We start from the raw sequence: 18,196 nt of genomic DNA, 5'->3' as shown, positions 1-18,196 counted from the left end.
CCATATCAGCTGTCACTCAAATGTCAAACAGTTGAAGCGGAAGTTGGGCAGGACACCACAACCACTACACCACGTGGGAGCGACATAAACTAGACAAGTCAAAAAGTATTCTTTTGATTGATTCGAGTCAATTGAGCTTTGTAAGCGGGTAGAGTCCGTACATTTCGATCACTCTCCGATCATGGGGCATTAAAATGGTCAATAAATTAGCGACTATCTTGGTTATATTCTCTCCGACTGAGCTATAATTTTCTACACATCCTCGATCTTGCTGTCTCGTGCTGCAGTGAGCTTTTAACAGCAGTACGATCGGCTTCTAGCCAAATAGTCTCAATTAAGCGGTTCTAAACTGCTGAGTGAGTCTGCTAGTCGCAAAAAAGTCACTCCGCGGGATCTGCAAGTGCCTAATCAACCGTCTCCGCCCACTCCGATAGTGCAACACCTAATTTGCCACCCCAAGGGCAACGACAGCTGCAGGTGATCCAGTTTCGGCTACAGAATCGATCATATTGGAGAACATGCAGCCATTTACGACTGTAGCGTCTGTTTCCGTCAAATCCACGCCAATGCCTTTATCTTTTCCTTATATTTCGATCCCACCACCCAATAAACGTCCAAAGCCACCGGATATTGCATGACAGGTACCAGATCTGTGAATCCAAAACCACTGGTGGGGGCCCACCAAAGCGGAACATTTTTTTCTCTTGGCTTACCCCTGACCTCACATCAAATGAGTTAACTGCTTTCATACCAAACAAAATAAAATCCGACGGCTTAAGGGTGGAAAAGATTTAAATTCAGGTATGCCAAAGAGGATAGCTTCTTTAAAATGAGCTGTTCGCCGACTCACTTCGAGGCCATGTGCTTTAATTCCCTGGGTCGATTGCTTGATCTGTGCTTTGTCTCGGATCTAACCGTGGCGTTGTTAACACGAGCACTTCCGCTCACTATACCTGAAGATTGCCATAATCCTACTTTCGAAGTGTCGGTAGATATTGGACCTACTCTATCGGATCGGGCAGGTAGGCTATCTGGACGCGCCTACTGCTTCTGCAAAGCCGAGTTTACGAAGCTCAATAATTTAATTATGATTTTGGCACAAACATTTATTACAATGTACTTGTCACAATGTTTGACTTGTGTCTAACTCTCGTGTCCGAATAGATCTGGAAAGCCTCCTCGGTTCACCAAAGAGTTAAAAAATCTCAAGAAGTTGGTTCTCCTTCTCCTCTTTCTAGTTACTTAAGAGCTATGTCAAATTTCTACCTCCTTCGATGCAGGATACGCTTTTCACAGGACCCTAAACAGATTTACAGCTTTGTAAACAGTAAGCAGTAAACAGTAAGAACGTCCGCACATCCATCCTCGTCATCATTTTTGAATATGTCGGCAAACAATGATCAGGCAATCGCCGATCTTTTTGCACCATTTTTTCAAACCACCTATTCCCAGGAAAGCTACTAAGGTCATGTGTATCCATATAGTTTACCAAGGTCGAACGGCATTTTCTACCCTTTGTTAAATGAAAGATCAATACTCCATGATCTTCCATTGGTTAACCCGGTATTTTCCCCGGGTCCTTACGGAGTTCCCGGCTGTGTACTCAGGTTCTGTGCCGAGTCTCTGTGCGGACCCTTGCTTAAACTATTCACTCTACCCACCCATCCTCCTCTCCATAAGAAAGGTAGCAAGTCGCTCTTACTAAAATGTTTGAGGAAATGTTAACTTCGCACTTGCAACATCTCTGCAAATCACTTATATCTATAGCCTAGCACAGATTCATATCAACAACCAATAATCTTTTAGAGTTCACCACCTTTGTCATTAAAGGCTTCCAAGGTAACTTGAAGGCGGGTGTTATTTGCACTGATTTCAATAATGCATTCGATTCTGTAAGCCACTCCCTTTTTGGACAAGCTTAAGATCTTTAAGGGTTTCTGCCAAATCTTTTAAGATGGATATCCAGCTACACACTTTGTTACACTTCTTGATAAAGCCCACTCTTCACGTTCACTTTTGGTTACTTTTTGAGTACCATAGGCCAGCAGAAATTTAGTTCCTTTATCTTTTCACACTCTTAATTAATTACCCCTGCCTTGCACATTAACAAACTCTCGGTGCTCATGTACACATGTATGTATACGGATAATGTTCAGCTCTGGTTTTAGTTTAAGGCAGGGCTCGGCACATTCAATTAACGAGCCGGTTTTTTTTTGTGTTCCGAAGGAATCTTTGCATAGCACATCCGTTTCACGTATTAAGAACCGTTCCATGAGCATGCATAGAACAGAGCTCTTAAAGAAGGCGAAAAGAAACGACATCCATACATACATATGTAAAATATACAAATATATACAAATATACAAATAATATACAAAAAATATACATTTTCAAATGCGTTATTTTTAATATATTAGATAAAATAAAATCATATAGGCATAGCATTTAAATGTAAATGAAACAATACCGTTAGCATGTATAAATGATCTCTTGTTGAGCGCCTGGATCTCAGAGAGGTGGATCTAGAGCCACCAAATTTTGCATCCAGGCTTTTGTATGCTCACACTGTTACATGTGTATTTAAAAAATGAGCCCCGCCCCCTTCCGCCAACGCAAAAGGGCGCACACCTCCCAAACCTATAGTTTTGAAAATAAAAGAAAACTTAGAGAGCCATTCCGTAGGGAATGACCATATCTATCAGAACACCAAATTGGGATCCGATTGGATCATTATTATAGCCAGAATGAATAAATTAGTTTGCAGTGGCTAAACCCACCATGTCCCGCAGCTTTTGTTGTTCTTTTCACATTCTCTCATTCACACTCTGCTTCTGCTTCACTCGGCCCCTGCCTCTGCCCTCCCCCTGCCGATGTCTCTTCCGACTTTTAACCCACCCCGTCACGCAGCTTTTATTTGTTTTTTTGTTGTGTGCGGGCGCTGCCTCTGCCTCTGCCGCGAGTCTGCAGTGTGTGGGTCTAGGGAAGGACGGCGAGCTAACGGAGCGTGTTTGTGTGAGAAGTTTTGTAGATGTAGATGACAGATGAAGAAAAAATGTAAAATTTGACAAAAAAAACTCCNGTTGTTCTTTTCACATAGAGAGTAAGTGTGAGACGAAGACGAAGTGAGCCGGGGACGGAGACGGGAGGGGGACGGCTACAGAGAAGGCTGAAAATTGGGTGGGGCAGTGCGTCGAAAATAAACAAAAAAACAACACACGCCCGCGACGGAGACGGAGACGGCGCTCAGACGTCACACACCCAGATCCCTTCCTGCCGCTCGATTGCCTCGCACAATGTGTGAGAAGTTTTGTAGATGTAGATGACAGATGAAGAAAAAATGTAAAATTTGACAAAAAAAACTCCAAGGTACAGATGTAGTACTGAGTGCCGGGTATAAAAGTTGTGAAGCGTAAGAAGTGCATCTCACACGTCCCTTCTCGTTTTTAATTAATTTGTTATGTTTTTTAACTATTTTGAAAAACTTACACTCAGAACTACTATTTCAATGAACTGCACATTTCAAGGGCATCCGTCAAAAGGTATGAAAAACAAGAAGATGGATTCAAATTTGTAGAGATTTCTTTGGTTTTATAAAGGAATGCGAAGTAGGAATGTGGTACTACAGAAAGGTTCCACTTGTTAAACTTGAAATTCTGGAAGTGTCTCAAAAAAGTTTTTGAATGTGAGGATCCTCTCCCACAAGGATCCCACACAGATCTCACAAAGGAAAGATAACAACTGTTCAAAGTATGCAACACCCAGAACGCCCTCAGCATAACAGGACTGATTTCTGATGCATTTTGCATACCAATTTCTTTTTTTTAGTCATTTTACTGTCACCAATCATCAGCAAACAGGAATATCCTTAATGCATATGCCCATAATCATAGTTATGCTCCCAGGGTATACTGTCCAAGGTTTGGGGGGATAGCGAGACAAAACGGACGAGACGTTGACGCATTTTAAAGTAATTACATTCAAGAAAACTACATATAATAATTAGAGTGATACCCGTAGCTATCATTTACATTCGAAGTCTAATTGTTACATAATCCATGACAGTCAAGTGTCTCCAGTTTTAGCTCCAGCTAAAAGCCGGACTGGGCAACAGTTCCATCCCTGAAAGTGGCTCTCGAAGAGCACAGTTTGAGGGTATGTATCTGCTATGGGGTCTTCCGATAGCTCGGCAAAAATTTGGAGTCGGTTTTACCACAAGAGGCACGGGGTTTTATCTAGTGCGTAACCCTATCCAAAAATGAGGAATTTAGATTTGTGTATGATATCCGACCAGCGAATAGGTAGTACTTGGTCAAAATAGGAGCCACAGGGTCCTCGCTTACGTTCCTTTCTTTACAATGATGTCAGACTAAGTCAATGACAAATAGTGCGAAGTTCTGCGCTGTGTCTGTGTTCCCTTGTCATCTGGGCTTATCCCACTTTATCCTTCATCTCTCCGACAAGGATCCCACACAGATCTCACAAGGGCAAGATATTGATATCAAATCAAATGTTTAAAAATTTGTGCAGAGGTGTTGTCAGAGATTCGGCAAAGTCCGCTAATAAGGCAATTCAGTAGCACAATGAGGTCATTAATAAGGGCAGCGACAGTGGCTCAGTATATTATTCAGGGATAAAATAAAATCTACATTTGCATATTTGTTTTTCATTAAGTAGTTCCATTGAGAATTGGATTTGGATTTGAATTTGTTTTCAGTGTTGTCCCTCATTTACGATATGCACGATTAAGGCTTCATATTTATCTACATAGTTCCACACTTGCCAGGGTGTAGTAATTTCCTGAAATACCTACGAGTACGAGTACGAGTACCCTCGATAGCCCAGACACACATGGTGTAGATTACATTTGACTTGGTAGCGGTCCTGCGACTGTTCCTGTTCTGCCACGAACCACTGCAGCACTGCCACACCCAAAGACGGCCAGAGACTCCTAGACCCATCACCCATCACTGACAACACCAAGCAGAGGGCTACGGTTAAGTGTGGTTTGGAACAGGTGAGGTGAGCGGACACACAGCGAACAGCAACACAAATGCTGGTGTTGATGTAGATGTTGGGCACGTTCAGCCATTGTCTGAGAATTGGAATTCAAATGGGCCGACGAGTCACGGAACAAACATAACGAGCCACTCGCATTTCATTAGCCACATCCAGTAATGGGACAATTATGGAACTTTCCCTCCCAGTGGAACTCTGTGCAAAGTGCTCGACCATTGGGAGGGAGCCGAGGTCACAGATGGAGGAACTGTATCAAGCTCTAAATATAATACTTGTAGTTCTTTCAACTTAGAGAATCTGTATGCAATGTAAATGGGTACTGATATTGAAATATCAAACGAAAAACAGCTTGAAAAACAGCAGTCGCTTTTTATACCCGGTATTCGAAGAATAATAGATAGGGTATATTGTAATTGTGCACAAAGTGGACGTCTTGCTGAGCGCCTGGATCTCAGAATATTTTTTTTATTTTTTTTTGTTTTGAGCCGTGTTTCAACTTTTTTTAAGATTTGTCTTGCGCAGACAATTATTTAATTTCCTCTTTGGGTACTTGGCAAACTTTATTTCAGTTATCTCATCGGTTGTTGAGTCCGAAAATCTTAAGCAGGCTGCTGGACATGCTGTTATGTAATTATCATTACTAGCATTTGAACCACTGACGTTTGTTCGGTTCGGTTTTGGCAGCCAGGTGAGAATTATTAACGCTCAGCCCCATGGCTTGTGCCCCCATACATATAAGTCTTATTCTCGTTATATAGGGGTCATGAATTTCCATGACAACCTCTATATAAACCCAAGCACGGCCATGGACTTATTTATAATGGTAGAAATGTGATCAGAAAAGTTTAACTTGGGGTCTAGTTTAACACTAAGATCATTGTTGTTACCAACTCACCTAACAAAGAGGCAGGGCTTGTGTTATCCGGATATCCAAATCAAAACGAGAAGGGACGTGTGAGATGCTTCTTACGCGTCACAACTTTTATACCCGGCACTCAGGACTACATCTAGATGTAGAAGACATCGCCAACCACTAGATTTCGTTCACATTACAGAACACGTAGTGAAAAGCCTACTAAATAAAATGCATACAAAAAATTGGATCAGTTAATTTTCCAAGTATTTTCCAATTTATGAGATATTTAAAACAGCAATAAAATTGGTACTTTTTCCGTGCACATTCTGTGCAATAATGACCGCTAGGTTTCACAGCAGATTTTTCGAAAGTGGCGCCATCTATGAACATTTCTTGTACGCAACTTTGATGGTCACTCTTATTCTAATACAGAGCGTTAAAAACCGTGTCTTGGTGTTAACTTTTAAAAATTAGCTTTTTGCCACTGTTTCCGCAACTCCTCGCAACCAGTTGAGAATCAAAATCTCGAAATAAAAAGCCAAGTGCTGCTGTTCGACCGAGTCGGTATTCAAATCAATTTAATCTCTTCTTCTTTTCAATTTCGATATTCACCTATTAAATGCATGTTCTTCCTCTTTCTCTATCGTATTCACATATTATATGTATGTTCTATAGCAACAAACTTCTGTGAGTATGTAGTAAATGCAACAATTCAATAGCTTAATACTACAAATTCATTTTACTTATACAAAATACTAATTGCTCCCGGCCAAATGCCCTTTGCGCTAATTTGGCGTAAACAGCCACCAAAACTGGTCATTGGGACAATAGTGCATCTGCACCTCAGCGGTGTTTTGTCAAATTTTAAATTTTTTCTTCATCTGTCATCTACATCTACAACACTTCTCACACCAACACGCTCACAAAAAAACAAAAAAATAATAAATATAAGCTGTGGGACGGGGTGCGTTAAAAGTCGGAAGAGGCATCGGCAGGGGGAGGGCAGAGGCAGGGGCCGAGTGAAGCAGAAGCAGAGTGTGAATGAGAGAATGTAAAAAGAGCAACAAAAGCTGCGGGACAGGGTGGGTTTAGCCACTGGAAATTAATTTCTCCGTTGTGGCTATAATAATGATCCGATCGGATCGGATATGGCTGATAGATATGGCCATTCCCTGTAGGGGAATTTCCCTTCCATTCCCAATTCCCAATTCCCATTCCATTTCCCTTCCATTCCCAAAACTGTAGGTTTGGGAGGTTTTCGCCCTTTTGCGGAGGCGGAAGGGGGCGGGGCTAATTTTTGAAATACACTGGTTTCAGTGTGAGCATATAGCATTCTGGATGCAAAATTTGGTGGCTCTAGCTCTTATAGTCTCTGAGAACTATCCGACAAACAAGACGGACAGACGGACAGACAGACATGGCTCTATCAACTCGTCTATTGATGCTGATCAAGAATATATATACTTTATGGGGTCGGAAACGTTTCCTTCTGTGCGTTACATACAACCGTTATTCCCCACAAATACAATATATCCTATTTACTCTTCGAGTACCGGGTATAAAAAAAAACAACTATATGCTGCGGGACGGGGTGGGTTAAAAGTCGGCAGAGGCAGAGGACGAGTGAAGCAGAAACAGAGTGTGAATGAGAGAATGTGAAAAGAACAACAAAATCTGCGGGACAGGGTGGGTTTAGCCACTGCAAATGAATTTCTTCATTCTAGCCATAATAATGATCCAATCGGATCCCAATTTGGTGATCTGATAGATATTGTCATTCCCTACGGAATGGCGTTTATATTTTTTCTTTTAGCTTTAAAATTGTAGGTTTGGGAGGTTTTCTCCCTTTTGCGGTGGCGGAAGGGGGCGGGGCTCATTTTTGAAATACACTGGTTTCAGTGTGAGCATACAGCAGTCTGGAGCCAAAATTTTTCGGCTCTAACTCTTATAGTCTCTGAGAACTAGCCAACAAACAAGACGGACAGACGGACGGACGGACAGACAGACAAACATGGTCCAATCGACTCGGCTTTTAATGCTGATCAGCAATATATATACTTTATGGGGTCGTAAACGTTTCCTTCTGTGCGTTACATACATTCTCTTTGTGCAAAAATACAATATACCCTATTTACTCTTCGAGTACCGAGTATGAGAAAATAGACTTCAATAGGTAAGTTCCAGGGCGAACAAGTTTTGCTGGCTTGAGAGTTTTGTCCCAAGTTGCTGTCGTTGATCGTTGTTGTCGCTTCAATTAAATAAGTGGAGCGTAGTAGTTGACGTCCGACCTATAACAAGGCATCAGGCCGTGCACCTCCAGCACCCAGCAACATTTCCAGCTCTCGGCATCTCACACACCCGTAACTGTTCGCAACTGTCCGCAACTGTCCGGGTTTCACACAGAGTATATCTGCCCAAGTGAAAATGAATTGAAAATCGATTATGACTGTACAATGACGAAGCTAACTGGAATTACAATCAAAACAAACATATCGAGTTAACGATCCGCATAATGGACAGCACATTTTTATGTGGGCCACACAAACTGGCAGCCCTCTCACAGTCCAATGGAACTGGGAGAGCCTCTGCATCCTTAACCATATCCACATCGCATCGCCGGCTCACCTGCTAAGAAACTGGGGAATTTTTTCAGGTCGAGTGGTCCAAACTTGTTCGACTAATATGGCATGACGTATCGGGGTGATAGGAATGATTTTTAAAAGTTGGGGAAAAACGCATTGAAAAGACGGAGACCCAGTTGGGGAGACCCAGTTGGGGAGACCCAGTTGGGGAGACCCAGTTGGGGAGACCCAGTTGGGGAGACCCAGTTGGGGAGACCCAGTTGGGGAGACCCGGTTGGGGGACCCAGATGGGGAGACCCAGTTGGGGAGACCCAGTTGGGGAGACCCAGTTGGGGAGACCCAGATGGGGAGACCCTGTTGGGGAGACCCAGAGAGGACAGCACTGAATGTTGCATGCAGCTGGTTTTATTTTGACTCCCATTTTCATTCTGCAATTTGAATGGAACAAGAAAACAGGGGTATGAGTATGCGCCCGCATACAGGTAAGGGCATTACGTAAAAGGAATTTTTCATTTACGCATATTTAAATGACGGAGCACATCCGTTCCGCCCAGGTAAGCGGCGTTTCTTTTGGACGTTGATATGCAATGACTGCACCATCAAGTGTCACACCAAACACCAAACAAATACCAACAAAAGAGCCAAGCAAGCAAAATTACAAAAATCAAAAACAAAACAAAATTATAATAAAACTAACAAAGGGAGATTTTGGATAGTATACGTGATTTTAGAAGAGAAAGGGAGTTAGCGGGGGACATAATATAATACAGGGAATTATAATCCGAGCATAGGACCCTAAAGGATTCATGTAAGGTATAATTCGATCTACAAAGTGAAAGGAACAAAGAAATAAAGTGGATCTTAGTGAATCTAATGGGAATCGTAAAGTTTATGCGGCTCAACAAGTCAGGGCAGTCTACATCCCCCTTGATCAAGTTGTTCATAAAAATTAGGCTAAAAAGGCATATAAGAAGTAATCTTCTGCATCACAGTTGAGGCCACGCGTGGCAAAATGTAAAAAGTGTTTCTGTACTGAATAAATACGGTCCTCATGTATGTTGTACTGAAGGCCCCATACAAATGAGTCGTATTCTAAACTCGGGCGAGCAATCGAGATATAGAGAGCCTCGTTATATAGCGGTCATGAAATTCCTATGAAAACCTCTTTATAAACCCAAGCACGGCCATGGATTTATTTATAATGGTAGAAATGTGATCAGAATAGTTTAACTTGGGGTCTAGTTTAACACTAAGATCATTGTTGTTACCAACTCACCTAACAAAGAGGCAGGGGTTGTGTTATCCGGTTCGAACCACCGAATTGTCACTCGCAGGATCATGTTGATCCTACTCTATGTCGTCCAAAAGATTCCAAAAAACACAAATTTATTGCCTTTTAAACTTTAATGACTTCATCTCTTATCGGAGTTTCCTTTCGGGCTGCCAAATCCGATCAACTCAAAAATACATATTTATTACATGGTCATACTTAAGAAGATAAGCTGGTCTCTGAAAATTAAACATTTGGTTTCACAACATTCTCCTCCCAAGTATTACAGCAGACAATTAATACATAATTGATGGCAGTAATGCTTCACATATTTCAGATTACGCATTTATCTTAACGTTAATCTTGATTAACTTTACTATAGGTCTCTTATATAGCTTATCTTGTATCTTTACATCTACGATACGAATGCATCCGTCTGGTGCAGGGTATGTCTTTATAATAATGCCCTTAGGCCAATTATTTCTAGTTAAATCCGAATCCGTTTTCAATACATACTGTTCTTTTGTCCATTTACGACTATACAAAAGATATTGTTTATAATCTTTTTTCCATTTTAACCAAAACATATCGGCAAGTCTTTTCCAAATATTCAACACATTCAAGTCTCCATCAGTTGCTGTTGAATAAAATGAATCCCTAAAATTGGGTCCAATGAAAATGTCATTTGGAGTCAATGGTACCGAATCCATTGAGTCGGATGGTACATACAAAAGTGGTCGGATATTTATCATGTGCTCTATTTCACCAAACAATGTTTTTAATGTGTATTCTTTAGGAAATCTTTCTTTTAATAGGAAAAATAAATATTTTTTAACCGATTGAATAAGTCTTTCCCAGGCTCCTCCCATATGTGGACTCAACGGTGGATTAAGACACCATGAGCATTGTTTTGTTGTCAAAAACTGCCACAGTTCGCCTTTAGGCCAGTCCAATACAGTCTCTTGAATTTTTTTGCTTGCTTTATATACCTGGTACTCGCAGATTAAATAGGCTATATTGTATTTGTGCGAATAACGGTTGTATGTAACGCACAGAAGGAAACGTTTCCGACTCCATAAATTATATATATTCTTGATCAGCATCAATAGCCGAGTCGATTGAGCCATATCTGTATATAGTTCTCAGAGACTATAACAGCTGGAGCCACCGAATTGCATCCAGACTGCTATATGGTCGCACTGAAACCAGTGTATTTAAAAAATTAGCCCTGCCCCCTTCCGCCCCCCGTAAAAGCGAAAACCTCCCAAACCTACAGTTTTCAAGATAAAAGATAACTAAAACGCCATTCCGTAGGGAATGACCATATCTATCAGAGCACCAAATTGGGATCCGATTGGATTATTATTATGACCACAATGAAGAAATTAATTTGCAGTGGCTAAACCCACCCCGTCCCACAGCTTATATTTGTTTTTTTCACATTCTCTCATTCACCCTCTGCTTCGCGCAGACACGACTCTGCCTCTGCCGCATCTCTGCCGTGAGTCTAAAGACCTGACCCGGAACTCGAAGAGTAAATAGGGTATATTGTATTTGTGTGAATAACGGTTGTATGTAACGCACAAAAGGAAGCTTTTCCGACCCCATAAAGTATATATATTTTTGATCAGCATCAACAGCCGAGTCGATAGAGCCATGTCTGTCTGTCCGTCCGTCTGTCCGTCTTGTTTGTCGGCTAGTTCTAAGAGACTATAAGAGCTAGAGCCACCAAATTTTGGCTCCGGACTGCTGTATGATCACAGAGAAACCAGTGCATTTCAAAAATTAGCCCCGCCCCCTTCCGCCCACGCAAAAGGGCGAACCCCTTCCAAACCTATAGTTTTGAAGATAAAAGAAAACTTAGAGAGCCATTCCGTAGGGAATGACCATATCTATCAGAACACCAAATTGGGATCCGATTGGATCATTATTATAGCCAGAATGAATAAATTAATTTGCAGTGGCTAAACCCACCCTGTCCCGCAGCTTTTGTTGTTCTTTTCACATAGAGAGTAAGTGTGAGACGAAGACGAAGTGAGCCGGGGACGGAGACGGGAGGGGGACGGCTACAGAGAAGGCTGAAAATTGGGTGGGGCAGTGCGTCGAAAATAAACAAAAAAACAACACACGCCCGCGACGGAGACGGAGACGGCGCTCAGACGTCACACACCCAGAAGGGAAGGACGGCGAGCTAACGGAGCGTGTTGGTGTGAGAAGTTTTGTAGATGTAGATGACAGATGAAGAAAATATTTAAAATTTGACAAAACACCGCTAAGGTGCAGATGTAGTACTGAGTGCCGGGTATAAATGTTGTGACGCGTAAGAAGCGTCTCACACGCCCCTTCTCGTTTTCAATGTATTTTTGTATCAAATGCGTGATTGATTAGTCTCCAATGACGAAAATATGGCATCCCCTACATTTTCAATTAGGAAAAGCTTTTAGCTAGATAATGCACCAAACGCGATTCCCATGCATTGTAGAGTTTGGTAAACATTGTTCACTTTAATGAACAAGTTTGTTGCTCACTTTATAGTGAGTAAACAACCTCACTCAGTTGCGCAGTTGTTAATTTTTTTACTCAGTTGTTATGTTGGTTCACTCAGCTGTTCCCTGTTTAGGGGGTCTGCTCACTTGCGTAGTGGTTTGATTTGTGGCCACTTTGCGAACAACTGAGTGTAAAACTGAGCAACTGAGTGAACATTTGGACAACTGAACAACTGAACAAAAGATTTGCTGACTGGCTGAACTGCACACAATGCCATCAATCAAATGTAATTATAAACTCCGTTCCTCGACATTTCACCAGAAACCGTTCAATTAGGGTTTGAATATGAGGAAGAGAATGAAAAGCGAATGGCATTTGGCATTAATGTAATTTTAAACGAGAAGGGACGTGTGAGACGCTTTTTACGCGTCAAAACTTTTATACCTCTATATATACATCTACATCACTTCTCACGCCAACACGCTCTTTTGGCTCGCACCCCTCCCCTAGAGCCTTACACTACACGAAGCAAAATGTGGATATGAGAATGTGCAAGAAACAAATATAAGCTGCGGGACGGGGTGGGTTTAGCCACTGCAAATTAATTTCTTCATTCTGGCTTTAAAAATGATCCAATCGGATCCCAATTTGGTTATCTGATATGGTCATTCCCTACAGAATGGCGTTTTTAGTTTTCTTTTATCTTCAAGGTTGAAGATTTGGGAGGTTTTCGCCCTTTTGCGGGGGCGGGGCTTATTTTTGAAATACAATTGTAACAGTGTGAGCATACAGAAGTCTGGATGCAAAATTTGGTGGCTCTAGCTCTTATAGTCTATGAGAACTAGCCGACAAACAAGACGGACAGACAGACAAACATGCCTATATGGACTCGGCTATTGATGCTGATCGTTTCCTTCTCTGCGTTAAATACATCCACTTTGTGCACAAATACAATATACCCTATTTACGCTTTGAGTACCGGGTATAAATTTCAGAGACCGTAACTGTTATAACATTTAAAGTAAAAATTGCTATCTGAGAATTATTTTAAACTTTTTTTAATAAAAGTTACGAATAACACTTATTTTTAATTTTTCCAATAAAAATCAGAATTAAGTTATTTTTAATTTATACTATTAAAATAAATAATAAGAAAAACAAAAGTTATTTTTAATTTTTATTATAAAAGTTGATAATAAGAGTTATTCGTAACTTTTATTTTAAATGTTGAAAATAAAAGTTAAATTGATTATTCTTTGAACTGAGTGGTTTGTTATCATGAATGTATGTATATTCCTGATCCTTGAGAAAATACCTTTCATGTGATACATCGAATGTCCTTCAAGGACGAATTTTAAGGATCTCACTATTTTCCTTTATATTTAGTTTTGAGTTTTCACAACACGTTGGCAAAGGTCAGTCATTGTGTTTTCGTTTCCATAAGTCAGCAATTTGTTTACAGTTAAAAACATAAGTTTTGGGCACTGCGCACTTTACTTAAGCTTTGTTTACCGAATTCGATTACCCATTGCACTATGGGGATATTGAGCACTTGTTGTGGCCAAAGTTAATGAATTGAAAACGAAGCAAAATTGTTCTAGGTAGTGTTTTGATATTAATAAGCTCATATTAATGAGACAATGGTATGCTAAAAAATGGGCGTGGCAACTTGGTCTTCTCTTCAGTGTAAAATCGGAATTTTGTTTTTTATTTTTCTTTATTTTGCCGAACAACAAATTAAGGAAGTTTGTTAATCAATGCAATATTATGCAATGCAATTGCAAGACAAGGCGTGCCTCGATTTTAAAGAAATATTATTCTTTTGCCAAAAGAAATGGTAAAAGTCCCATAGCGCATTGCAGCGACCGTTTTTTCTAGTTTTTTATGTCACCCTCTTCGTTACTGAAGTTGTAGCATATATGTAAGCTCTTATCTCGCACTCTATTCATAGGTCGCGCTATCCAGTCTCAGTTATATTAATAATAGTGTTATCTCTTAATCGTTGGAGAGTCTCAAGGTAAGGCTTACTAACTTACTAAACGCATTGCTTGTGCAGTGTACTTTCGTAACGCGTGGTTTAAAGTGAAGTTTTCGTAATGGGCCGCAAGCAAAATGGTATTCAGGAAAAAATGAGAGTGTTTGCAAGATCTGCCGGCGCGTATTCAAAGGCAATTATTTAAACAATTTAAAGAGACACCTTATTAAGGAGCACAAGTCCCAGTACGAGAGAGAACTGAGGGGACTAGAAAGAATTGAGCCCGTGGAGAAAAAGAAAAAAATGTCGGTTACTTTCGGCTCAAATTAAGTCAAGGATGCGTGTGTTCAGCTGGTAACAAGGAGAAAATGCCATTTGCTCTGTTGGACTCTAAGCCGTTCAAGAAATTGCAAACCAAATTTTTTCCGGCTTGAATATGGGTCCCATTACATCCAGAAATATCATTTAACGTGTGGCGGAGAAATATAAAATGGTCAAGGCGTCCATCATTACGGCAATGAGCCACAAGCTAATTTCCTTCAAGCTGGACATTGCTTCAAGGCACAGCAGAGGCATATTGGGAGTAAATGCTCAGTACTACGAACAAAATTGCATTAAGGTGGCCACACTTGAAATAATCGAGCTGAACAAGAAACACACCGGCGCCAATCTGAGTGCGGAAATTGAAAGCATTCTTGAGGATTTCAGCTTGACGAAAAGTCAAATATATTCCGTCAGATCGGACAACGGTCGCAATATCCTAAAGTCCATTGAGAGTCTAAACGAAGACTCCGATGATATCGCCGATGATGACGAAGAAGAATTGGAGACTCTATTAGTCATTTCTATTAGAGTCAATATTTTTTCCATGGCATCGGTGAAGTGTGCTGCTCACACACTTCAGCTTGCAGTTAAGGATTTCCTTAAAATTGTTGCAAGTGATGCTCTTTTTGAGAAGGCTCGCTAGCTGGTTAAAGTTCTGCGGACACCAACCTACAGGTATGTAAAGGTTAAAGACTTCCAGTTTCCTTTATGACGAATGCTAACGTAATTGTTATTTTTCTTAAAGGCTTATAATGTCAAATGAAGGCTTGCGTCAGCCCATTCTTGACGTTCCTACAAGGAACTTTCACAATGCTTGAACGCCTTTCCTTGTTCAAAACTTTCTGTGAGAAGCACGTTAGTGAGTCGCTTCAATTGTCTGAAGCAGACGGGAAAGATACTCACGAACTGGTCGAAGCGTTACAGCCAATTTATATTGCCACACAAAAACTTCAGATGGAGCAGCTATATCTGGGCGATTTCTATAAGACGTGGTTAGAGCTTACGCTAACAATTAAAGCCATGAAAAACTCACATAGTGCAGCACTACAATAGGCTATTGAGAGAAGAGAAGAGGCTTTAACGTGCAACGAATTTGTTTCTTCAGCCATCTATTTGGATCCCAGGATGCGAAGGGTTTTGCTTACAAATCCATTAAAAATATTACTAGTGAAGATCCATTTGACTACACTTTACAGGCAAATAAATGGAATTGCAAAGAAAGTAAGTAATTTAAAGAATGAATAATTCAATTGTTTTCGTAATTATTTTAATCTATGTTTACACTTTTAATTGCAGGACGATATATTACCAGCCATAAGCTTAGATTCGCCAGAGCCCACTGCGCATGAATTTGACCAGCCTTCCAAAAGCTAATTTTCGAGCGCGTCACAGAGTACTTGCCCATTGCTCAGTGATTTCCTCAATTCCATTGTGGTTGCTTCAGGCAATGAGGAGTCAGATGAAGGGGAGAAACATGAAGTTCAACTTGCCAGCTAGCTCATGCATTCATGTAAGCATACATACAAATATGTACATATGTATATATCTATGCATTAGTAATTTAGGTATCTGCTTTTAGGCTGAGTCAAAATTTGGGCTATATGTCATTCTTCATTGGACCATTTACATTTACATACCATACACCCGGTACTCGAAGAGTAAATAGGGTATATTGTATTTGTGCTCGAAAGTGGATGTATGTAACGCACAGAAGGAAACGTTTTCGACCTACTTCATGGGGTTTGGTATGGTATGCTATGTTATTCTTGATCAGTATCAATAGCCGAGTCGATATAGGCATGTCTGTCTGTCAGTCTGTCCGTCTTGTTGAGCACCTGGATCTCAGAGACCATAAAATCAAGAGCCACCAAATGGTGCATCCAGACTTCTGCATGCTCACACTGTTACAGCAGAATGTGAATGATAGAATGTGAAAAAAATCACAAAAGCTGCGGGACAGGGTGGGTTTAGCCACTGCAAATTAATTTCTTCATTGTGGCTATAATAACGATCCAATCGGATCTCAATTTGGTGATCTGAAAGATATGTTTTAGTTTTCTTTGTGGGTGGGTTTAGCCACTGCAAATTAATTTCTTCATTGTGGCTATACTAACGATCCAATCGGATCCCAATTTGGTGATCTGAAAGATATGTTTTAGTTTTCTTTTATCTTTAAAATTGTAGGTTTGGGAGGTTTTCGCCCTATTGCGGGGGCGGAAGAGGCGTGGTTCATGTTTGAAATACACACAATTTTGAAGACAAGAGAAAACTAAAAACGCAATTCCGTAGAGAATGACTGTATCTGGCAGATCACTGAATTATGATGAGATTGGGTCATTATTATAGGATTATTGTTTTGGTTTGAAACGGAAATTTTTGTAAAATGGGTGACTATCATGCTTACCGAGTATTAGATTTTATCTTGACCTTGACTGCTCCCTCACCCTCTTCCTTACCCTCTATCTCTCTCTTTTGGCCCTCTTCTGGGACACGCCCACAATAAACGTTTTTTTTTTTTAAATGTCGAAGATGTCGTACCCACGGCTTGTGGTGCCGTTTTGACGGTTGATTAACCCATATGACTTCAGTTGTTTTCCACGTCAGTTCAATGCTCATGACACAATTCTTAATCATTTTTTTCTGCCCTGTATTCCGATCCTCTCGAACAAACGTGAGATTTTTTTAAATTTCTAAAACATTTTTTGTTTCTAAGCACGACACCTAGTACACTAGGACACCATTTACCGAGATAGGGCGGAGAATAGGGTTGGGAATGGAGATGTATGTATACACATCTTATGGGGGAGTGCTCTGCGTTGGCTGCGGGCAGACTTTTAAGTGGTTTTCTTGATTAGGCCAAGTCTGAGTAATATGTGGTCTCTGGCACCCGTGAGAGGCGAAGATTTACGCGCTTATTTTTTGGGGTCGCAGTTTTGAGCAGTTACCAATGACCAGTCACTAGATAAACACGTAACAGTGGATATGCGCGTAACTTTTCCCATTGAGAGCGAGCATGCATAGAAGGAAATCTCATCCGCATGTTGAAGCGGCCGCTTTCCTAGACAAGAAAGACTTTTTAGACTGATCGGTACACAGTGCACATTTATATAGTTTACATACATACATTTATTTACATATGTATGCAGAATGTAAAAGATGTAGGGCACTATACTTTCTGCTGTGCAATTGACTGAATGGATCAAGCTTGCTAAATTTTCTGACAGAATGAAAAACACTTAAATTTCAAGCAGTGTCGTAAATTCAACGTTGGGCACTTTTTGAAGTCGGTCTCCACATCAGCATATCGTTCGTCTTTCATCCGACCCCACCCCATTCAAAGCCGTCGGCGGATCTCGAAGCAGATGCTCGATCGTCATCGGTTTCGTATTCCACATCCATTTTGAGCCCATTGTCAGTGTCAGTAGAATGCGAGTTTCTCACCTGAAGCTTTCACAGTATCTAAGTACTTAAACATCCATTTACATATATGTATTTATGTCTCGGCTACAGGTAAGCAAATGAATTGAGCGAAGGTCAAAGGACCTGATTTTAGCATAGTGTAGGATGTTCTGGTGTTATAGCGGTCTCACCAACACCTCGTTACATCGCTTTAGCGGGATCCAGCATGCACCAAAAAAATGAATGCACATATTTATACACATACATATTTACATACCTGCAATTAC

The 18,196-nt window shown here is 40.7% G+C and overlaps 1 protein-coding gene across 3 annotated transcripts in view; it reads right to left on the bottom strand.

Annotated features, from left to right (window-relative positions):
• Positions 1–18,196, bottom strand: part of LOC117591349 — a 113,736-nt gene that overhangs the window by 10,206 nt on the left and 85,334 nt on the right. The window contains exon 1 of one of the 3 annotated variants that reach the window (XM_034284577.1): positions 5,912–5,926. The exons of the other annotated variants lie outside the window; for them this stretch is intronic. The gene's annotated coding sequence lies outside the window, so the exon portion shown is untranslated. Of the gene's footprint in view, positions 1–5,911; positions 5,927–18,196 lie in introns of those variants that run through there. 3 annotated transcript variants of the gene reach the window in all.

The sequence above is a fragment of the Drosophila guanche genome, unplaced genomic scaffold (assembly GCF_900245975.1).
Source record: "Drosophila guanche unplaced genomic scaffold, DGUA_6, whole genome shotgun sequence".
In the NCBI taxonomy this organism is placed as follows: domain Eukaryota; kingdom Metazoa; phylum Arthropoda; class Insecta; order Diptera; family Drosophilidae; genus Drosophila; species Drosophila guanche.
Note: the sequence above shows the minus strand (reverse complement) of the source record. Positions and strands in the feature narration are given on the sequence as shown.